The 24,822-nt window shown below is 42.3% G+C and overlaps 2 protein-coding genes and 1 long non-coding RNA gene across 3 annotated transcripts in view; 2 read left to right on the top strand and 1 right to left on the bottom strand.

Annotated features, from left to right (window-relative positions):
- LOC120554977 (NLR family CARD domain-containing protein 3-like) overlaps positions 1 to 24,822 on the bottom strand; it is a 291,821-nt gene that overhangs the window by 58,460 nt on the left and 208,539 nt on the right.
- Positions 1 to 24,822, top strand: part of LOC120554982 (protein NLRC3-like) — a 232,517-nt gene that overhangs the window by 155,338 nt on the left and 52,357 nt on the right. The gene's annotated exons all lie outside the window — the stretch shown is intronic.
- On the top strand, positions 16,037 to 16,384 carry LOC120555018. The gene is made up of 3 exons (XR_005638619.1): positions 16,037 to 16,098; positions 16,176 to 16,250; positions 16,340 to 16,384. It is a non-coding gene; the product is annotated as an uncharacterized LOC120555018 (long non-coding RNA).

Genomic DNA, 24,822 nt, shown 5'->3' with positions numbered 1-24,822 from the left:
GGGTTTTAAGGAAGTCTTTACAGGACAATATCCCCTACACCTCCCCGTATATAAATTAGAAGATATGAGGGGTTTTATGAAGCAGAGATGCAAAAAGTAAAAATGGCCGCCAACAAAAATGTTTTCAAGGAAAAATCCTTAAAACCCGCGACCATGTCAAGGGGAGAAAACAGGCTTTTGTGCAATGGAAAACTGGTCAACAAAATTTAATAACAGCTGGGTTAAATTGGCTGATGTGGTGGTATAAAACCTCTGTGTACAAAAGTCACACTGGACTCACATAGAGAATCATGGAACACACCCACCTCTGAGGGCTTTTATGTGACTCTGCCTCCAACGCCAGTAAGGAGATATTTAAAAGTAATACAAGAAATACACAATCGATTTGGCAAAACCGATTGAACTTGCTGGCTGAATGGTTGGTGGGCCTATGCTAAATCATATCCCTCCAGTAGTATAATTTACCGGGCAGATCATCCTATTTTGAACTGAACGAAAGGACCGAGCTCTATCCCAGCGAGTGTAAAATTTAACAGGGGCCGGTACTATAATCGGCCCTAAAGATCTCCTGGAATACCTGGTCCCGGGCGTTAAAAAATATGATGCTCCTTGACTCTCTTTCAACAACGCGAGGGATTGAACTTCAAAAGGACGGTCTTTACAAAATCAAACGCACCCCTGGCCTACAGCTCGGTCTGAAAGTTAATGAATGATGACACCCATAACGATACATAGTATCAAGGTGGCTACTCACCGGCTGCTTGGTGTCGGGAAATGTGAAAGGTGACTTGTGACATAACTAACATTCGTACCATACACTCCATTATAGGCTCCATCAAAACACACGATCGCAATTAAAACAGATCGCAAATAAACCCGTGGATTTTGTTTTGAAAAACAATTGTGAAACTACACTTTAAACACAGTGGCAACGTTCTTTGTAAGATGCTTCATATCAAAGAAGACCCAGCCGCTTTGTGGCCTACTAGAAGGACAAGTAGGAGGGAAGCACCCCGTTTTATGGAGCTCCGTTACGTAAGGGTGAGGTATAGGCTCAATATTTTCAAAGTGCTTTGTAGCCCCTCTGCTAGAAAAAGGTTTCGGCTAGCAAAACCGCATCTTTAAAACAGCCGGTACAAACATTGCATCAGATGCAGTGAAAGGATATGGGGAAACTGCACGGAGAACAAAAATCAGCTAAGAACGGGCGGTATTATGGTTTGTCAACGTAGAGCAAGGAAACGCCGGCCAGGTGAGAGGGTTGTTGTTTCGGGCTGCATTTAAAAGCGCCAGCCTGCTAAGCTGGAGCAAATCAGTCAGAGAGTGGCCCGAAGAGAAGGAAGTCTGCACAGAGTCCGGCATATTTTAACGCTGCAAAAAACAATGGCCTCTTTACATCAGAAATCGGCAGAGGTACCCTGGCCGAGCTGGACCTCTTTCAGCTCCCATGGGACACAATTATCCTGTAGAGGATAAAAAATATCAAGAGTACCAGCGCTAATCAGCACTTCTTCGGACTCCTCCCTCGCATTGAATTTTACATACCTGGAGACGGTGAAAAGTACCTCGTATTTAAACGACACGCTGCTTCATACTCCAGAGTTAAAAATTACAGAGAAAGATGGGTCAAACATCCCCCACCAGATACAGCAGTTGGGCTCATCAACCACCCGCTGAATACATTTCAGTCAACGACGTTATCCTGGGGATAGATACTCTCCAAAGTCAAGTGCAACGCATCCATATCGAGTTCATTATAGAAACTTTGCTCAACTTTTCAGACCATAACACGTTAAAGAGTCAATTTAGGTCTGTGTTTTACTAAAGACACCGCTAGGGCCATGGATCTGTGGTAATAAATAATGGTCCTAACAGAGGGGTTAGTCCAGAGAGGTCAATTCAGCGAATCTCCGGGCGGACCTTTGGCCCATTACATAGTGACATATTTTTCGGCGAAAGACTGATGTTAAACTCTGTTGATTTGAGAATTAAACTGATCGAACAACGATGCAGTTGATCTTATGGCATGGGAAGTTCTGTCTAAAGATAATATCGGGCATCGCTGTTTGTTAAAAAGGTCACCGCTTCCGGGCGGCATCGCCTGGGTCACGCTAGCCTGATGAAAGGAAATGGCTCTTTATCCGTCCTCACGCTCGGGTGAAGACCTATTCCATACCGAAAATTCCAGGATCTTGTAACCAGGAAAACCTATTTCTGGTACGCTATGCCCGCCTATCTAGCTTTAGCCATGGTTCGAGTAGATTCTTTTTTCAGGAAGAAGGAGTATCCCCCGCTTAACTTCTTCATAATGACATTGAATATCTTTGCACTGTGTCAGATAGGAGGTAGCTCCGCTAAGGCCTTCCAGCCCGCTTCAACACACAGGCAGCTCAGTTAGAGAATATTACAACATATTTACATCTACTGGGAGACACCTCAAGGATCTGCCCTTAGCATTACTCCGTAGGGAATTTAACTAAGGTTATTCTTTGTTCGTGTTCAATCTGGGAGCGAACATAAGACAGCTAATTGCCTTTCTCAGGGAATTATACGCCTTGAAATGCTGCTTCAGGGTCCCTCTGCCTACCACAACAACGCTAATAGTATACTTGTTAACGCATTCCATTCGAGATCAACTCTAAAAAGACAGGTGTTGGTGGATTATTATTAAAGATATGATAATCATCAGCTAGAAAGGTTTTACATCATCTTATAGGAGACACATTCCACGTAGGGTGGATCAGCTACCATCGCTGAGCAGACCTTTAACCTGCCAGCCTATTTTATAGTGAACACTCATCCTTCCTACATGCCTGGAAGCATGAGCTCGCACTGAGCGAAGAGGAGGAGTGCAACTTTTTCACCCGACGCTACGTGGTATTACCCAGCTAGCATTTTACAATTTTTGAAAAGTCGCTCAAAGAAGTTACACTACCAACAACCGCCAGCTCCAGCATACTTCTCTATAGTGCGGATAGCATTGGCGCTTTTTATCTCTGTCACCACCAAGGGTTGACCTTATAATAACATTCTTGTATCAGTTGAGTATGTCTATAAAAACAACGATGGTATCTACTCTGAATAAATATCAAAGATAGCCAGAATCAGCCAGAATCTTTTCATCATAGTGTATGCTCTCTTAAAAATGTTTAAAGATTGTTATCACTTGTAAGAAAACATAAACAAAACAAAGCTTGTAACCATAAACTTGTAGGATTAATAAAATGCTTTATTGAAAATGACAGTGTAATGGAAATTTCTTCATTTACAAGTTTAAAACCTTAATCCCACATTGACCATCTTGGGATTTTGTCTTTTTGACGCGTGATTTTTCTTCAAAACCATCTCCTCGCTCCATTCTGAGTTGTCTGTACTGTCACGCTACTATGGATTTTCACCATCAAACGGGGAATGTTGAGCACTGACAAAGTATTTAAGAAACCAGTCCATCCCTTTGGCATTGTTTGGGTTTCTTCTTATTAGGATGCTTAGATTTTGAATAAAAATAGAGAGCTTTACTACAGAGCCCTTTAAAATACCGTCTCTAGGAGGACCATCTCACCCATTTGCGGCTAATTTCTGCATAAAAGTGGGTAAGTTTTCTCCGGTCGCGTAGGCAGGTTTGTTATCAACATCGCTTGCAGCCTCATCCAATAGGGAGTTGGGGTGTGGTGCTGATGTTGCTGTTACATTCACCATCAGCACCATCTACTGGTGTATCGGCAGCTGGTGCATCTGATGAGGATGCAGAGGTTGACTTTGAGGACACCGATGCAATGAGAGTAACCCTAGACGCTTCTTCTCGCTTTGTTTGAGCAAAGTGAGATAGGAACATCAGCCATATCTTTTAGCTTTTCATACCAATTCAATCTTGATCATTTAACACGCCATTTTCTCATTCAAATCATCTTCGGCTGTCTGTCTGATGGATGGCTCTGGTCTAGTCATTTTACTCAGCTGCAAAATCAAATACATTTTCTTGGTAGCCTTTAGAGCCATATTATTAATTTTCTTCTCTCTTAGCTTCTCGAATCAGCCCACCTAGTAGATTCCCAGAATAGGCACTCCGGCAGAAAGCAGAGGAAAGGATAAAACCCCCAGTTTGTTGATCAGAACCTGATGTTTACCTTTAAGCTGGTTTTTATCTGCCAACAACCCTATAATATTCTTTTGACGCTTCAGTTGTCTGTATTGAGAAGGGGACACCTTTAGATGCCCTTCAAAAGATTAAGAGATAATTCGCACAAGGCCTGCAGAAAATCAGGTGAGCAGTGTTTAAAAATGTTTTGCGCTTTGAAGGCTTCAAGGGTACAAGGTTTCTTAGTAACAGAGCCGCCTTTTAACCGGCCCGACATAATGAAGGTCTATTTTGTTTTAGCGATATAAACCGTCGCCTGCTGGTGGGGAAGTATCCCCTGCGGCGCACTCTGTAACGCTCTGGGCATGAAGGTGTGAGGTCCAAAATTAAATACCCGTACGCTGACTTGGTAGCATCTTGAAAAACTTTCCAGGAAAAAACTGTTTTGTGAGGGAAACATCTGATGTGCTAGTACCCTCATCTGCAGTTGGTCGCGGGTTTTAAATAGCACGAGGTAATTACAGTTTAAACTGATTGTACGGGCATACCTTTATGGAATACATTTTGAGTCAACATCATGACGCTCATCCTTTTTGATGATTCGGTATTAGGAATAATATTTTCCACCTCGGATGGTCACCTGCCTGAAATATGACGTCCGTCCAGGATGACGTAGATGTGAATGGTCAGGAGGAAACAGATTAGTGTCAGCTAAAAGAATCGGGGAGTCCTTCCAGAAATGTAATTTTTATTCATTTTCTTCATTTCATCATACATGGGTTGATAACTTCGTATAAATCCATACAATATTTTCTGGTACAACCTCCATCACACGTTCACATTTTTCCAGTACAGATTTAATAAAATAGGTTTTACCACAACCACTTTGGGCCCACTACCAACACATGAAAATGGAACCTTTAGTCTTGATCAAAATCAATCTGCTCCATCATGCAGCTAATAACCAAAAGGCAGAGTTGTACCGTCAGGAAAATACTTGCCTCTCTTGTCGTATTACACGACTCTAAACTTTTTTCTTGAATGTAGCGTTTTCAACAGAAACTGTTTTATCACGCTTTTATAGGTCGTGGGCGCTTCTGAATCTTCCCTAGACCCTCAAGATAGCCTTCGACCAATTCTTTGTGCTGTCAAAATTGATCAGTTCACTGCATTCTCGCCTGTGTAATACCTTTAACTTTTCATCACCACTTTTTCTCTATTTTTGGTCTGGTAGGCATAACTCTTTGGACCCTCGGCTACAGTTAGTATTGTGTCGCCGCGGTAATTCATCCGTGAGGTCACCGAGATAATTACCCAGCTCCAGAGGCGTCTCATTTTTCTTTATCACATAGATCAAGCTGTCCGTGGCTCACGTAGAGAATGTTCTGTTGCAGCCTTTCTAAATAACTCGCATACAGAATCGTTCAGAGCCTGAAAGGGAAGCGAATGAAAACATTACTACGCTCAACCTGGGGGACTACACACCGTCATTATACAACCACTGAATCAGTGCTACGCCGCTACGGGTTTGGTAATAAAACGCCAATGGTTTTTAGAGTGTATTGTCCAGAAAACACTAAAGTGAAAAAGTGTTCGGGCCGACTTTGACGAGTGTGGTTTGAACCAAATTACTTCTGCGCAAACTTGTGCCCCTAAAAGCCGTTCAGACAAGCTCCCGGACACCTGTCTCTTTGCCGATTCGGATTTGTCTCCAATTTTTCTGGGTTTAACCTGATGCCTTGATGCAATTCAGTAGTCTCTGATGTATTTCTTCCTACTCATCGTCCACGGCCTCCGGCGGAAACCCTGAAGCTTCCTGTTTACCCTTCTTCAAAAAGGTGTGAATGTACTCGGCAAAAGATTGCTGCTCTGTGCCTCAAAGTGCCAGACCTCAGAAAGTTCTCGACACCTTGTAACCCATCTGTACCGCTTGTGCAGCTCTGCACTGACCCAAACCCGGTCAGAGCTCTGGCAACGCCATCATGACTACGATGAGTCGCTCTTGATTATTAGTCTCTGAGCATGTACGACAGAGCGTGAACACTAATTTACCTTGAGCTGTTTTATAAGGTAACACGGAAAATACAGACCTCTTGGGGAATCACGGGTTGCTCTGATCAGCCCAAAGTAGTTTCTACTTCGGCAAAATCTCTGTGAATTATTACCGGATGGCCTAATGGGTATGAGCCTGTTGGCGTTAACGTACGGATACAATGACGTAACATCTACATAATGCACAGATTCGTCTGCACCCTGCAGTGTACCGTAGCCTCAGCGCTGGTCCGCCAGACAGTGCGCGGCTCGAGGAGCCAGAGGTTCAGGTGGATCATATTTCTTCATAAACTCTCGCGACCCCCGTGTTTTTTCATCAGAGTCCACGATGTTCGCCATCACCTCTGTATGCAGTCCATGCGGGACCTCAACTGATGCAGCTTCTCCTCAAGTTAGCCGAATGCACTTCAGCGCCATCCCTGTCATTGGGCAGATATCATGAGGTCTGAAACAAGTAGGACAGCCATGATAAAAACATCCTTGAAATTCATAGGCGCAGTCTAACCCTCTATGGCGGGCGAACTGCCGACAAAATACGTACCAATTTTCTTTTCCCGCGAGTTTAGAGCAGCTGAATGAAAATGTTTTTGAATACATTAACCATTCCAGCCATTGAATTGAGCAGCGCCGAAAACATTAACCTAGGCCTGTTTCTACCTTGCTGTTTTATCTCTGTTGTCAGTTGTTCAAATATTACTGCATAACGTCACCACCAGTGCAACAGCACAGATGCCAAAAAAGGTGATATTTACTACTCCAGGTTTGAATTTTAACGCGGCAATTGTCGAAACTGACGCCTGTAATCGCTGGGCGAAGGAATAGCCAGTGTCTTTCAACCAGGAAATTTGTGAGAAATACTTTCATTGATGCCGGAGGAAATTGTGACGCAGCTGAAAGGATCCACGTCGCTCCCCTACAAATTCCTCTCTGAATTTCATGCATCCTTTGGCGAATAATATTTGTGTCGTTTTGACAGTAAAAACTGCCTCCTTCTCAAAGTTAAAACACCCCCTCGATGCTTCTTTGTACCAGCTGTAAAACTCGTTTTTGCTGAGCCGCGGACATGCTTTCTAACCGTATTCGCCGGGCGTGGTAAAGTCCGATATATTTTAGATGCTTCTCTTTGCTAAATTTGTGGGGAAAGAAGCCCCTTTGATTGATCTGCAAATCCTAATGCTTTCGCATACGGCGAAGTTTCATGGTAAGAAAGGACAGGGAATCGATAAACCTCAGCAGATAATCTGTTTCTGTAAAACAGATTATTTTGCTGCTCGCATGACAAGCGACGGGATCATTCCCAAGTCTATCAGGCCTCTGAGGATTAGGTAGCTGTCGAAACCTCTAGCATTGTGTGCGATAAATGTAGCTTTTTATATTGAGGTTTCCTGAACTTCATGAGAAACTTCTCGACGCAAGTCTAAGCCGTAGGACATCCATTTTTCACCCTGTAGCGATTCGCGCATACACGTAGGTAGGGCATGTGTTCTCCCTTGTCATTGACAAATGTTTCAAAATCATAAAAGAAGATATCTTGGGTCTGATTTTCTTGAAATTTCACCGGTTGTATGTAGCACTGGTGTGGCTCGTCACCCTTGTGGACACCACACACTTTACATTTGAGGTTCATGCATTTGTGCTCTGTACTAGCGGAGAAGAGACATTTGCAGTTTGAACATTTGTGAATCTTCTGACATGTACTGAGGGTGCGTGTCATTCAAAGACTTTTTTGTGTTTAACGTAACGACCTGTAAGGAGAAGTCCTGTTGCAATCTGCGCAGTATACAGGGTCACTGTACGCAGTATCGCATCTAGGATCGAAACAAGATTGCAATGACCCGGACAAGAGTGGGACTCGCTCCGCAGTAACCTCGGTAACAGTAATGACATACATTATCAACCCCTAAAACCCTTTAAGATTTTTTATTCCATAATAGTGCTCGTCACGAATAGAAACACTGGCTGGTCAGACTTTGGGTATTGTGTTTCAAAATGCGAGAGAGCCGGTCCTTCTGCGTCTCTGTAAAAGACTACAATTTTCCGGTTTACTATCTGTTCAAATTTATTGATGTGACTGAAAGCTACTGCGGTGGCTTCCGGTCAGACCCGCTAAATGATGAAGCTCTAGCGTGCTCGACGGCTTGTATGTAGGTGAAGTCGGTGTTGATGAGCAGAGCCAAGCTGATGGTAAAGCATAGTTTATTGTTTACGTTCGGCACTACATGCAAGTGTTTTTTCTTATTAACGATCTCGCTGACCAGAGTTTTTTAAGTTTTCGCTATCACCAGCACGCCCTAGGATTTTTGACAACTTTTATGACTACTTCCAGTGGTGAGTCAGCGTCTAGCTCTCTGTTAGATTGTATCAATCTCTCCAGTAACCCTTCAAAAACGTTCTGAAAGTCAACGCTCGTACACCGAACTTGAATGATATCGTGTTCCTGTGCATTTTCCGCTATTATTTCCAACCTGTACGAGGTCATTAGGTCTAACCTCAGGTCTCATCTCTCTCAGCTAAGGCGTTAAAATGATTCAAAACATCTTCATAAAATTGCCCCAAATCCCCCGACGCTCGCTATGGGAGGTAACTTTAAAGGTCTGACGGAATTCCAAATTCCCAAAGCGTATCGTCTCCTTCGACTGAATGTCATGGGGGTCTATTGCGGTAAGGGGGTTTTCTAACGGGGAATGTCATGGTTCTCAATCTCTTGTAATAAGGTATTTTCTACCGGTTGAATGTCATTATGGTTATGATTATCAAGCTCTTGTAAGGCGCCCTTTCTAACGGCTGAAAGTAATCACCTACAGGCTCTGGTTGTGCTGTCTCTGTGCTGCCGTTATTTAAATGAGGTTGATCAGGACGATTGTCTGGGTGGGGATTATTATGATTTAACTCTTGGATGGCTTCAGCAAGCGCTGGTGTTACAAAACGCAGTGGATCCCCGCGTTTACATCGTCTACAGCAATAACTAATTGTATGGGAATTATACAAGACTGGTCAGGCTCCATTTTGCATGTGATTAAAAATAAATAAAAATAAAATAAACCAAAATGTCACAGCTAACACCTTACAACTTTTACATTTGAAGAATTGTCTGCACAATTGTCAGCAGCTTTTGGAGGATCTCCACCTTGCTTTCCGGATCTCTCACTCTCTGGGCTCGGCGCATTGCCCCTCAGTACAGCATCTGTCATAAAATCAGAGAAAATACCTTTTAAATATATTTAATTATCGATACAATAATACTAAGATATGTAAATAATAATTACCTCTGACGGGTTCAGGCCTCTCCCTGACATATCTCACTCGATGAATACCCCTCCGTCCCTTCATAAAATTTAGAGAATATACATCTTTAATTATATATTTTAATTATCAAGACAATAATATATACATATATAAAAATAATTACCTCTGAATCGATACAGTGGACGCGTGGTCCTGGCGACAGGTTCAGGTTCAATCTCTGTTCATTTGGAAAATAATGAGATAATAATGAGCGAAAGTCTGAATAACCCTCTCTCTCTCCCTACCTGACCTCCCCACACACACACACACACACACACACACACACACACACACACACACACACACACACACACACACACACACACACACACACACACCATTTGGTTACCCAACCATCACCCAACCAGATGGTCAACTCTCACACCCCTGCTCTTTCCCATCTTACATTGTAATGTTTTAAAATGAACAAAAACCATGCATCTGCAGTAACAGGTATAACTTAAAAGCACTTACCCGCGTCCTGAGTTTGAGTTTGCAGAGAGATGGTCTCTGTAATGTTCTGTTCAACTATTTCCGCTGCTGCTCAGATGCTCTTCGAGGGCAAGGATTTCAGAAAGATTAAGTTCCACTTCATTGCCATCTTCAACTGCTTTCAGAACCACTACACCATCTACTTCTGCTTCTTCTGCTGCTTCTTCCTCTCCTTCTGCTTCTTCTTCTGAATCAGCGAGGGCCTGGATAGGCTCCTGACCGTTTTTCTGTGGATGCTGCAGGCTCAATCTCTGTTCATTTTGAAAATAATATATAACTTGCTTCAATTCAATGTATTTACTTTTAAGTGTTAATAAATTCTCTCTCTCTCTCTCTCTCTCTCTCTCTCTCTCTCTCTCCAATCAAATGACTATCTCCCACAATGCCCTCTTACCCACCACCACCCACACCCCTCCCACACCACCTGCACTCACACACACACACACACACACACACACACAAACAACACACACACACACACACACACACACACACACCATGTGTTCCCCATCTCCCATCCACCCATTTACAGGTATAATATAAATAATTTTTGTCTCCCCTCTATCTCACATCTACCCAGTTGCAGGTATAATATAAATAATATGAAAGGCCTTACCGGCAGTCATTTGTAGGGTAGCCGAGGGGTGCCCAGCGTTTTCATCTCTTGACTGCATGTGCTGTAACCGGCTGCCTAAATTCTGTTTCAATCGTGGACGGTGGGGACGTCTCGCGCACAATTGGCTGCCCGTTGGCCCGTGGTCTTTCTTCAGACATTACCTCCTCAATTTCAATAACCCCTGTAAAGACTGCTGGATTTTGATTGTTATATGCAACGCCTCTGTCATCTATCAGCCTTTGGGGAGAGAAAAGACAACATAGGATCAGTTATTTATTACCTTGATACATAAAGCATTAAATGGTATAAATAACCTACCAAAATCGACATCTGTGATTACGATATCTCTAAAGTCCTCGTCATTGATTTCTGTTAGGAAGAACAGTCATAATGGTTGACCCGGAATATTTCAACACACTTGGCATTAATAATTAATTAATCCATAATGATAATATAGAACTCACCTGAAAAGTACTGTGACTGAATCATTTTGACTCCTCTGAATGAAGTGACGGTCTGTATGCAAAGCCGAGGGAGAGTAGGCTGAATGAAGCACATGCTTCTTCCAAACATGTGGTAAACACTTTATTGCCTATTTAGGGGCGAACATTAGTGTGCGTGCAAACTTTTTGGGGGCTCAGCCACTTACTTGGCCTGTTGTAAGAGGAGCCTTACACATTCCTATTTTACAACCCTGCCTTACACACGTTCTGCTCTCTGCTCCAAAGAGTGTAAAGATACTTGATTTAATTCTTGGTCATTGGCTCATTTCAAACGCATCAGTGTTACTCAAACTTACATTCATGCTGTGTGTAGAATGAAAAACCTATCTTTCTCTGTTTCAAACGGGGAAGAAACCCTTTTTATGCTCAAAATTTAACGCTACACCCCTCTTCTCTCACTGGATCATTTCAAACACATCCGGATATTTCATCTCTAACGCTCATTGGATCATTTAAATGAAGATATTTCTACTTCCTGGTGCCCCTCATTGCAGCACTTAACACACGTCATTTCGGGACACGCCTTCCTTCTAGAAGCTTCCCAGAACAGACCAGTCACACACACCTGGAAGGTATCAATCACTTTCTGATAGGTTGTGACCTCTTGACCCCCAGGTCAAAAGGTCATCCATCAAAATCCCACATTCCAAGGTGACAGAAAACTCCTCTTATACTCTCTGGGACTTACTAGAGATGGCTTCAGTCGTTTTGGACATGTGGATGTAGATTCTTCTGGGGTCTTCAGTGATCTTGCTTGCCGAACTTCTCTTTGACCCTTTTTACTTCCTCATTGTTGATTAGTGGAGCCCTAGGGTGGACGAGATCTCGTTTTACGAGATCTCGCGAGATTAAAATGTGACGAGATTTCTTGTCGAGGTGAAAAGTTGTCTCGTGAGGCGATGTGATGTCAGCGTGATGGAGCGTGAAATTACTATTGAAGATCCCCCTGCCACTTTTAAATCATTTGTGTGGCAACATTTTGGTTTTCCTGCGGAAATAATAAACGGCGAAAGAGTGACAGACAAGACGAACACAATATGTAAACATTGTAAGAAAAAAATGCCGTATACCGCGGCTAACACGAGCACTATGCAAAAACACTTACAGCACCACCACAGCTGTCAACTAACTACTGCACCCGCGACGAAAACATTAAAAGGGCAAACAACTCTAAAAGCCTTTGCATCTCTGCCACCGGTAAGTGCAAGAGCCACGGCAATAACCAGGGACATAGGTGTTTTCATTGCAGCTGATATGAGGCCATTTTCTGTGGTGGAAAATGTCGGATATCGGCGACAAAATGCACCTAAATTGTTTTGCATGTTGTGATTTTTCAGTTGAATAAAAAAACTATTTTCCATTCATATATTTCATCATTGAGGATTTCTTTAAATTTTTTTTTAAATCTCGTCTCGTTCTCGTGAACCCAATCTCGTGATGTGTCTCGTCTCGTGGAGTAAGCGTCTCGTCACACCCCTAGTGGAGCCCGTTCTGTTTTGAATTTTCTCTTGAGTTGGCTGTGCCAGGTATGCTGGTTGTTCCAAACAGATATCATGAAAGTTAATTATGCATACTTCTGTTAATCTAAAATCTGTTAAAATTAGAAACCAAAGAGAGGTACTTACGTAACCATTCCCGTGTACATCCCTTAAGAAAGGGTACTTCACAATCAATGCTTTAACGACCTGAACGTAGTCCGAGTTGGTTGGATACCTGTCTCAAACAGTGACAAAACAAACCACATTACCATATTGCGCTGTGGATAAGAGACTGCAGGAGAAAATTAAAATATCACTTTCTACCTGTTTAAATTTATGCGTGTTGGATAAAGTATTGGTATTTACTTGCAAAGGTTTAATTACATTTACAGTAACAAGTGTAGTTGTCATCAACTCGAGTAAATGTTATCTTCACTGCACCTGGTTCACTGACTTCACCTCGCGTGATGTGTTATCGTGTGGGTGTGCGGGGTGACAATGTGACAAGTTTGCATGCTGCATCTGGTGGAAAAATTATAAAAACTAAACATATTACATTTTATGTTTTTATCTTTTAAAAAACGATTTATGATATTACGTATGATATTTGGAAAGGAACATTTACATTGTACACTGTGACAGCATGTCATACAGAGTCCCAATTATTTTGTTACGTTACTTTTGTTTCTTGTGGACCGGTTCTTTAGCATCTAAGTGGCTCTGGACATCTTGTGGGAATTGTGGAATGGAAATGACTGCAGGAAGTCTGTGGCAAGTAGATTCCAAACTGCAATACAGCAGAATAACAGCATTATCAGATTAGGACAACAACACCTCAATGCAAGATAAAAGAGAAAGAGAAATTGGGAAAAAATAGCATAATTAATACATTATTACCTCTGGTTTGCTGGGGACACAGGAGCTTCACATGTTTGTTGTTCTAGGTTGACCACTACGAGTAAGGGTGACCTCCTTGTAGCGGTGTGTGAAGTCTCTGAATTTTAGCTGCTTTTTGAAAGACTTGTCAAAGAGATATGCAATCATATTTTCTGTGAGTCCGCAGTCTACTGTCTCTCCATCCACATCATTGTCTGAAATGTAAATGAAAAGGCTATTAAAAGAAGCACGGAAACTCTGGACATACAGATAGTGACTGACACAATTCATTAAAAAAAACTGTTTTTTAAACTCTGTATATAATCATTAAATCTCATAACATCATATCTCAGCAGCTATTGTTATTAACGTTATATCTCCAGCAACTGTTTTACTCTTTCAAATAATCAAACATCTACAGAACTTTTTAGTACATTATTTTTCTACTTCTCATCATCAATTATTATTAATACTATTGTTTAAAGTGAGCCTCTTATCGTTCAACAAAAAAGACATCATACAAACAGCAACTTTTGCAGCCCTGTCAGTCTGATGGCGAGTTATCACCTTTCTGTCATCACTAACATCCTGTTAATAACCAAAGCTCTGAGGCTTAATGTGTCGGGTATATGAATCACCTCTTCCCTTGTTTTTGAGTCCTTGTGACTCCCGGCATTATGGGGTGTTTCAAGGTGCACTCAAAGCTGTTCAATAATGATTGTTCCAGAAGCCAACTGCACCAAGAGAGCAATAATGGTGGAAAACAGAGACGAGATTGTCTTCATGGAAGTCCTCCATGCAACTTAACATAACAGCTGAAACTGTTGCTGAGTGGAAACGGCCCCAGCAATGAAGAGGACTGTCACAAGGAGTGTTTATGTTCTCACAGGACAGTGTACAGGGAATCACAGAGCAGTGTACAGGACCGTCATAGAGTCAAAGGACAGTGTACAGGACAGTGTATTGGAGTCACAGAGCAGTGTACAGGACAGTCATGGAGTCACAGGACAGTGTATTGGAGTCAAAGGACAGTGTACAGGACAGTCATGGAGTCACAGAGCAGTGTACAGGACAGTCATGGAGTCACAGGACAGTATACAGGACAGTCATGGAGTCAAACGACAGTGTACAGGACAGTCATGGAGTCACAGGACAGTGTACAGGACAGTCATGGAGTCACAGAGCAGTGTACAGGACAGTCATGGAATCACAGGACAGTATACAGGACAGTCATGGAGTCAAACGACAGTGTACAGGACAGTCATGGAGTCACAGGACAGTGTACAGGACAGTCATGGAGTCAAAGGACAGTGTACAGGACAGTCATGGAGTCACAGAGCAGTGTATTGGAGTCAAAGGACAGTGTACAGGACAGTCATGGAGTCACAGGACAGTGTATTGGAGTCAAAGGACAGTGTACAGGACAGTCATGGAGTCACAGGACAATGTACAGGACAGTCATGGAGTCACAGGACAGTGTACAGGACAGTCATGGAGTCAAAGGACAGTGTACAGGACAGTCATGGAGTCACAGGACAGTGTACAGGACAGTCATGGAGTCACAGGACAGTGTACAGGACAGTCATGGAGTCACAGAGCAGTGTACAGGACAGTCATGGAGTCACAGGACAGTGTACAGGACAGTCATGGAGTCACAGGACAGTGTACAGGACAGTGTCATTGTCGGTAATGTTCTTTCACATCGTTTTGTTCAATCTAACCCAACCTAATGCTGAATTTAACCTGAAACAGTCAATAACCCTGCCATTTCTATGTCCTTGTGTAATGTATAGTTTATGTCTGCCTGTACCTTGACGTGGTGAGTGGACTTTCAATTGAACGGGCCATGCATGCTCAACAACGCAATATAACACTCTACTTTATCATGCTTACCTTTCCTTCCCTTTCCTTTGTAGAAATGACTGATAAAAAATATAACGGTTGTAGAATTCCTGGAGGCCCGAATGGCTGCTGTTCCCAGCACCTGGGTTGAGAGGGAAAAAAAGGTACTTTTAATGTCAATGCCTAGATAAGAATTATGTGTTTTCTGCAATACATGTTTACTTATGTTTTACTTTTCAGGGAATATTTTCGTACTGGACCCACAAGGAGGTCACAAGAAAGGTTATGAAGGCTGTCCTGCGGGACAAAGAGAGGTGGAGGAAATTCCCTCTTAAAAAAATATGGCTTAGGACAGGTAAAACAAATATATAAAAAAATACATAAAAACAGCTAATGGTAGACATCAGTCATGTGTTAAGGCTGAAGAATTGCAAACCTGGTTATATGGAGGCAAAACATATTGTACTTAACATGTTAGGCTTCTAAACTGCATGAAAGATTTCCCCCATTTTGTCCCTTAAGATTCATACAGCAGGGCGGCTGAGAAGGCGAAAGAGGCCACTTTCACCTCAAACATAGAAAGTGAGGCAGAAATAAGCAAAAAAAAATAGAAAAGAAACACCAAAAGGCCAATTCGCTACAATAGAGAGTCCTCCGCCGCGGCGGGTATCCATTGCTGCCCCCTTCCCTCTAGAACCGCGGACCGCTCTGACCTAACCACCTCAAAATCACCCTTGAAGACCCACTTTATCAGATCTACTGTTCTTGATGTTAACAATCTAATTTTTCTTTACTTTGCAGATGAAATGTCCCAAAAAAAAAAGAAAAAAGGAACAGAGCCAGCCCCAACCAAAACCCTCCCAATTCCTCCAGAATGTAAGTACAATTCTACAGGGGAAACTACCATTTATTTCGAAACGACTTCTATTAACTAAAAAAATTCTAAATGATAGACAACAACCGGAAGACAGTACAACAGTACAACACTAAAACAGTAGTGAACCATGAGAGTGATTCAGAGACTCCAGGTAAGGCATAAACGAAACCCTTAAATGTTCTGCTGTTTTTCTGTACTCATACCTTTGCTGATGGAGTCTCCCTTTTTTTGGATCACTAGATGAGCTCTACTCGCAAGACATGTTTTTAGGCCCAAAACAAGGTGGGCCGGGAAGCCCAGAGTCTCCAGGGTCTCCAGGGTCTCTTGCGTCCTTCACAAACACCCTTGTGCAGAGTAAGTAAAATACACACATATTGAAATTACAAAAAAAGAATATTAAGTGTTAAAACTGCATTTCACAAGCATGCATTTAATGAAATTGCAGTGACTGGTCTATCTCCTTTGGCGGGTCCTTCGAATGGTAAGCAAAGTGTTGTGAAATAATCCTGTTAACAATGGACTTCCAGAATCATCTTTGTTGTCTGTTTCTTCGATCACCTTCGTAGCATTTGCCGTCGACAACAAAGCTGTTGTTTGGTCGTGACACTTTACTTTTCTCTGGCAGTATGATGTTTCTTTGGTGTTTCTTCATCTCTTTGAGCCTCTTTGCTACCTGGACAAGTGGCTGTTTTCCCCATCTCACAAGCTGTTTTATTCTTTGCATGTAATTCTCAAACACAAATGCACTGCAAGCATCCAGACATCCAAATCTTCTTGCTTCTGCAGCGACATGCACAAGAGAGTGTACATTGTACACCATGAAATGCTTCCCATAAAGGTCCTTGACTTGATCAACAAAATAAGCCATCAGCTCCTCAGCATACTTGTTGTGCTCCTGTTGGTGTGAGCTAAGGAGGAGACTCAGGGCTATGCTGAACTGCATGAAGTGATCATACAGCTCATCCTTTAGTATGCCCTTCAGCACCACCTTCCCTGTGTACACTGCAAATTGGCGTAGCTCTGTGGCTTTCCATCTGTCGATATCCTCCAGCTTTTCGAGGTTTTCTGGCAAAGCAACTGGGCATTGACTTCCTCAATGACAACAACCTCTCGCTTACCTCATTTATTTGACCAGCTGACATGCGGGTCCTCTGCGGTCCCTTTATCCAGACTTTGTAGGAGTTTCTTCATGACTCCTAAGCAGACTTGGTGCATTTTATTGATGGGAAACTGCTCAACCATGTCTACTGGGAGCCTCATCAGTGGTGTTGGTGGAATGTCCTCGTTGCGTTGCGGTCCTCCATCCAGCGGCGGAACTTGTCATCTGTTCTTAGGCTGAGATCATACACTTCTGGGAATGTCACCTCCTTCCTTCCCATACACCTCTCTGATCACACTTGTCACAGCCATGATAACCTGTGTATTGTTTGATGCATTTGACAAAAGCTCGAGCAGGTGCATCACAGACAATACAGCGAATTTTCACTCTAATGGCTCCATTGTTGAGACCATCTCTCAGTAGGTCCTGAAGATCATCTACCATTTCCTCCAGGAACTCAAGCGAATTTGGTTTAGAGGAGCCTAGTGTTAGGACCACAGGAAACACAGTTTGTGGTTGTAGGTGAATACAGCAAAGGACTGGCCACATTGTTGTCTTGCTGCTCTTGAAAAGTGGCAAGCCATCCACATTCAAAGAGATTTCTATTTCTTCTAACACTTCAGTAACTTCTCTGTGGTAAAGCTGCAGCTGTTCTGTGAGTGTGTCCTTGAAATCAAAAATGTATGTATTGCATGCCCGATTTTGTATTGACTTCAATGTGTCTTGGAGTTTGCATCAGAGTACGAGCAGCTGAAGGCAATTCGGGATGGCCATGTATTTTTAAACCCTTCAGAAGGTCATCCAAGGCAGTGTGGGAGATCTGGTGTTTTGAGGCCCACCCTGAAGAAAATCCTTAATTGAATGAGGATTGTCCTCCACTTCAGACTCTTCTGAGGTGGTACTTGCCTCCCTCTTCTGTAGCGTCAAAGTCAGAGGCCAGAGAAGCAACTGCACCCACCTGTTCCTCACTGTCCTCTTCCGTCTCTTCTGAGTTGCTTCTCTCTCCCTTGTTCTGTAACCTCTAAGTCAGAAACAACATTGTCTTGTTCCTGCTCCATTGCTGCTCCATTGTCTTGTTCCTCCTCTTCCATTTCTTCACTTTGTTGTTGGTTGACAGTCAGCAGTGTCCTTTGAGCAAACTTCCATCGCGAGTGAGTACTGCTGTCTTTGCAACCTGTCCATTCTTGAACGGTCTAAACAAGTAAGGAAAATAAATAAATAGAGAGAAACAAAACCATATTGACACAAGTATTGGTCTGTATCTGAGTGGTTAAATACAGGGAAAATATAGCTTTAAATGAATATATTAACAACAGTTCTGTGTGTATGAGCACAACTTTATTTTTTTTTCCATGGTAAGGATGACATCTACATGGAATTGCCCATATGCCTCCCATAAAAGTGTGTCCGTCTGTTTCTCATTCAATAGGTCTTAGTCTAAAAAAGGAACCTAGTTTAAGAGCTTGACATTCCTCCACGAAGCAGTCTAAGTGATGTGTATCCGGATGTTGATGTTCATCATTTTCTGTTTATATTGTGTTGCGTGGTAATGCATGTGCTACCGCGGGAGATATATATATATATTTTTTATTCAACAATAGTAACAACCATACTTGGCCTGGTACAATAAATGAAATGTCTTCACAGACAACAGACAAGCACCTTACATAAGAGAGAAGAAAGAACACATAAACAAAGAAACAAACAAAGTACACTAGGGGTTTTCAGAAAGTTTCACATCCTCTATCAAAGTAGATAAGCTTAAGGCGTTCTTTTTCTTCATTAACTTCAGAGATAAAAAGTAATGACACAATTCTTTATGAAAAACATTAAAGTTTGAAGTGTTTTCAGAAATCTATTCTTGTGTATAAATAATTTCCCAAGAATAATGAATGTGTTAACTGCTAAGTCGCGGCGCTTCATTTTTCATAAACATTCCAAAAATTATATTTTCCTTTGTAAATACAGGCAAATCTTCAAATTTAGGAAATAACCAGTAATGCAAATCCTCCCAGAAGGTATAAGCAAATTTACATTCATAAAACAGATGTTCTGTTGTTTCAATCTGATCAGCACAAAACGAGCAACCGGGCGATATTTAATCCCACTATGGCCACGCCAAGACCCGCCCTTCAATTGGAGTCACACACTACTATTGGCTGAGGCGTCCCTACATGTACAGGTCCTATCCCCTGATCAATCCCCTAACCTTAACCACTCGAGGGAAATGCCAAACCCCAACCAATCGAGCTGCTTCGAGAGGGCGGGTCTTGGCGTGACCATAGTGAGATTCTTATATGACTGTCTATGCGTGAGACCGAGAAAACGGTACTGATTGTGATCACTGGAGCTCTAAAAGTAGGTATAATTGCATGCATCTAATCTTTACTTGATTGGTACTTTTATCCCGAAATACATTATTGTGTTTTGTTATACGGCTTTGTGGATGACCCGCCGTCACCGTTTCAGGAGAGTAGAAGCTAGCTGCTAACGTTAGCTAGTATTTACGTTAACGACATGACGTTTACGATAGCGGTCTTCCGCTAATGTAGCGTCAAACCATTTCATTGACGTTACGGGGAAATAAGTGGGCTTAGCTTAGCTAGCTACATGATTCGGTCATTGAATAAGTGGTGCTGGTAAGTTGTATAACTAAATATAAAAAGGAAATGGATCGTAAATAACGTTAGATAGCTGCCGAGCTAACCGTTGACCATAGATATATGACCATTGACACATTAGCTAGCTAGCATAGCTCTCATAGGATTTGACGTAACTAGCAGCTAACGTTAGCGGCAAATCGTTAGGATGCAATTGAAGTTGGTTTATGATAAAACCCCCTCCGCAAATGTAACGTAATAACTTACCGGTGGTGGCGACAGCGCCTCTAGTGGCGATGTTATTTAAAATCTATTTATATATATATATATATATATATATATAGCTATATAATAACAGCAGTCAACAGCAGAATTCAATTTACTTCAGTAAGTGCAGTTACTTTTCAGTTAGTGGCAGTTAGTTAAGTATATAATTGTCGCGAGCTTTAGAATTTAGAATGTCTTTTTCAAATCAGAGAAACCTTGACATGGCGTTCGATCTGTTTTGTTGGGTACCTTGGGGGGCCTATTCTAGGAGGAGGAGGAGGAGGAGCAGCAGGAGAAAAGAGGAGGAGGAGGAGGAGGAGGAGCAGCAGCAGGAGGAGGAGAGAGGAAGAGCAGGAAACAGACAGGTAGAGGGGCAGTGTGCAGGGCTGGGTAGGCATTTCAATATTAGGCATATCAATCAATCAGATATTTACATATAGGATAAAATGCCAATAGTTCCACATACTAGATAATAACTTGACTGAAGCACAGATTGAATTAGAAAATGTTTTATTCTTAGTCATATTTATAACTGATGTTCTTCTCATGCATATGTAGCTGCACAATCAGTAAGCAGAGGCAGGGTCCATCACAGGGGAAGCTGAGGCCGGGAGCCAAGCTGAGAAAGTAAGGACAAACAAACACACACACACACACACACACACAAATCTCTATTTTATGGGACTGCATTGTAGTTTTTGAGTATATGAGTGTGAGTATTTGTAACTATTTTATCACTCAAACTGACATGCCATGCTGGTAGTTAGCTGTATACTGTGACTTATGTGTTGGAGATTAGGTTTTGCTGACCTGGTTGTGTTCAGTGCAGCGGTGACTTGCTTAGACAACCTGAGGAGGGCAGGTGTCATCCTAAAGTTTCTTGAAGGTCTTCAGCGTAATCTGCTTCTCTTTATACCCATAAAAAACTATTAGAATTAAAATAACTGCAAAAATCCTTCTGCTTTCGTGCACCAAGGGCACTCGCATAAAAGGCCTCTCCATCTTAAAGTCCCGGGCTGAATTTCAGTCCCAGTACGGCCCTGGTTTGGCCCATATCTGTGAAACAAAATTAGTGGAAATGATGTGTGTGGGGTGTGGTAACCAGTTCATGACATGGAAATCTTTGTTCAATAACGGTACATGGAAAAGGACATTGGTGAAATGGTAAATGTGTGTATGATCTGTTTTCCTTCACAGGCCCTTCAGCACCACCTTCCCTGTGTACACTGCAAATTGGCGTAGCTCTGTGGCTTTCCATCTGTCGATATCCTCCAGCTTTCGAGGGTTTCTGGCAAAGCAACTGGGCATTGACTTCCTCAATGACAACAACCTCTCGCTTACCTCATTTATTTGACCAGCTGACATGCATGTCGTCTGGCGGTCCCTTTATCCAGACTTGTAGGAGTTTCTTCATGACTCCTAAGCAGACTGGTCATTATATACATACACTTCTCTGATCACACTTGTCACCAGCCATGATAACCTGTGTATTGTTTGATGCACTTCAATAACTTCTGTGGGTAAAGCTGCAGCTGTTCGGTGTGTGTGTCCTTGAAATCAAAATGTATTGTATTGCAGTTGTCTGACGGTTCCAGCGGCATCAGGCCAGCACAGGAGTGAATGGTTCCAGCTTTACTGCTCCCAATTGGTGACAAAATAACACCAACATAGTCCTATTTACATGTTGTGATTTGTAGAGTCACAGCGTGTACAAAGAACAAGGTCACATGACACGCAGCCATCGTCTAACCGTAAACAAACCGGGAACTATATTCTCAGGTGGAAGAATATAGTACTTGGGCGGAGTGATTTGCTTTGCAGCAAGCCTGTTTGAGAATATAGTTCCCAGTTTGATACGGTTAGAAGACGGCTGTGTCTCATGTTATGTTGTTTTTTGTACACTCTGTGACTCTATAAATCACAACATGTAAATAGGAACATGTTGGTGTTATTTTGTCACAATTGGGAGCAGTAGGATTACTGGAACCATTCACCTGCATGTTCTGTGCTAGGCTAAGCTACCGGTGGAGCCGTCAGACAGCCTAACAGCACGCACGGAGATACAGAAATAAAATTAAACTAATACATTTAAAAAATCCTTTTGTAAACCTAACATGTGTCTGTCTCTATTCTTGTTTTCATAGTAGAATGAAGCACACAGAGAAGCAGTCACCATCAGCTAGTCTGTATTACAGCTTTTTTCTTTCCTCCCCACAATTGATTTAGCTTCTTCAGAGTATAAATTGATCCCATGTAGCTATACACCATGCTTAGATGGTTAAAACATGTTATTTTTGTTACATGACCATTTACATCTGTGTACTTTTGGGTCAGATATCAAGAAGTGAAAACATACTCTTAAAGATTATACTTGTTACTGCAAATCATTGCAGTAACAATATCAGTCTTCCTGTGTGCAGAATTGCAGAAATGTGTTTATAGCTTTAATTGACAACGAAACCCGTGCATATCAGGCAGACTGCATGCCGTAAGCGCATGAGCGCTCAGAGCGCAACGATGGAAGATGTTAAAAAGAAGTTGGCCTCAGGAGATTTTTAAAACCACCGAAAATGAAGGAAAGTCTACTGTGTGGAAGTATTTCCCCATAGTTGTCTAGGCATATGTTAATTTTATTTCAATTATATGATTGGGCCTCTTGTATGCGCCTGTGTTAACGGCGCTTTGTTGCCCCCGGTGGCGCTCACTGTGCTGATGCGCCTCATCTGTTGACATTCGGTGCGCCTTACAGTTGCTTATTAATAAAAGCGGGCTTTCCAACCGCAAACAAACGTAGCCTACATGTGTCAGTATGAGAAAAATGAGATTTTAACGGGTGTCGGGCCGGTCGGCTCGAACATAAATTTCTTGATGCCTGTCGGCTCGGGCCGGGTTCGGGTCACGGTTTACGGACGCTGGCCGGGTCAGAAAAAATCCTGACCGATCCCACCCTATAAGGGACCCTTTATTTGTAAGGGTAGTGGATAGGGTGAAGCCGGGGTTATAGCGAATACAACCCCGACAGGGTGATTGTATTCGCTATAACAACCGGCCTCCTACATTATCCCGCTTTATATGGCTATTATTGCAAATAAATCAATAATTTGACTAATAACTTGACAAAATATTGATTTAAATGGGAGTTTATTGATTTAAATACGATTGTATTGCTTCCACTAGAGAAAATAGTCCGTTCCGTCTCACGGTTGGAACTCGCGCTCCATAGCAACGTAAAAACTCTGTAATGCAATCCTTCGTCTATTAGCTACTCAACACCACCTTACGGGCTGTGGTAGTAGCCGTTATATTTTATGAGGTGCTGCCGTGGTGGACAATGACCCAGCTGCAGTTTTAATCACTGCAGGAATTGACACATTAGCTGAAGCGTTGTAGTGAGCTAGCGGGCTATCGGCTGCTCTAATTTACAGTAAACTGAACATTTCTGTTGACGGTGAAGTGAGACCACGGTGAATTGCTTCTTTGGGAATATTTATGTGGACGTTTATGTCCTTATTCATCTCGTTTCTCCCTTTGCAGAGCCGCTGCATGTTGACACACCTGTAAGTTAACGTTAAACAAGTTGCAATGTAAGCTAACTAATTACGGTTGTTGTCCCTACGGCTGTTACCTGCGTAGCTAGCCATCATAGACGGCAGGGCGGATCTACCGGTGTGGCATAGGGTGGCAACTGCCACCCTAAAAGAAAGCCTTACCACCCTGCTGCCACCCAGTTGGCAGCAACGTATACGGTAAAAGTTATGGCCAATTTGACAATTCTACGAGCGTCGTCTCAATGTCCGACTGCAGTGAATGCAGCATAAGATGACGCCAGAGCCGAGAGAGCCGGTTTTGTTTGGAAAACTGAGCCAAGAGAGGGAGCCAGAGTCGCGCATGAATGGAGACACAGGAGAAAACGGATTAACATCTATCAAGAAATGAAATTATAACGAAAGCACAGTGCTAGCATAGTTGCGATGCTGATTTTGAGATGATAAAAATCAGGTTGAAGAACGTTATTTGCCAACTATACAATGTTACTCTAGGGTCTGACATTTGTTCTGTGTAAAGTAAGCTACAAAGCTAATATTGATTCAACGTCTGTCAAGGGAAACATTGTTACTTTGATTCTTACAGAAATGAAGAGGAGAGGTAGCATATTCAGTTTTGTCTCCAAAGAGAAAGGCTGAGAGAAATAGAAAATGAACAAGTGAGCAAGGTAGATGGATAAGATGAGGTGGAAGGAGAGAGAAAGAGGTGGAAGGGAGAGAAGAGGTGGAAGGAGTGAGAAAAGAGGTGGAAGGAGAGAGAAAAGGGCAACAGAAACGCGGTAGAAACGCACAGAATACAAGGCAGGGCAAGCAACCAGGGACAGGAGGAGGTGGGAGAAGATCACAGAGAGCATCACCAAGATGAGGAGGGAGAAGCGAGACAAGAGAAGGTGCAGGGCTCAGACAGTGAAAGGGAAAGCAGAGTGCCTGGAGCCATCACCAACCATCTTCCAGTCAAGCTGGTCCACACGGTATGGAAATTGTTGATGCATAGTATACTAAGTTAGATATGAATAAGAACAACAAATGACAAAGCTTAAATATGAATAATTAGGGAAAGTTATCAGTGTGAAAAGTTTGATGAGATGGGGAGATGAGTTTTTATATTTTGTGTAGAATGTATTTTTAGATCTATTGCTCAGATTAAATATAAAAAATAAAAAATATATAAATAAAACAAAAAAAATAAACAAAATGAACCTAAAATAGGCA

The sequence above is a fragment of the Perca fluviatilis genome, unplaced genomic scaffold, assembly GCF_010015445.1.
Source record: "Perca fluviatilis unplaced genomic scaffold, GENO_Pfluv_1.0 PFLUV_unplaced_scaf_1, whole genome shotgun sequence".
Lineage (NCBI taxonomy): Eukaryota > Metazoa > Chordata > Actinopteri > Perciformes > Percidae > Perca > Perca fluviatilis.
This window is presented reverse-complemented; position numbering and strand designations above follow the sequence as displayed.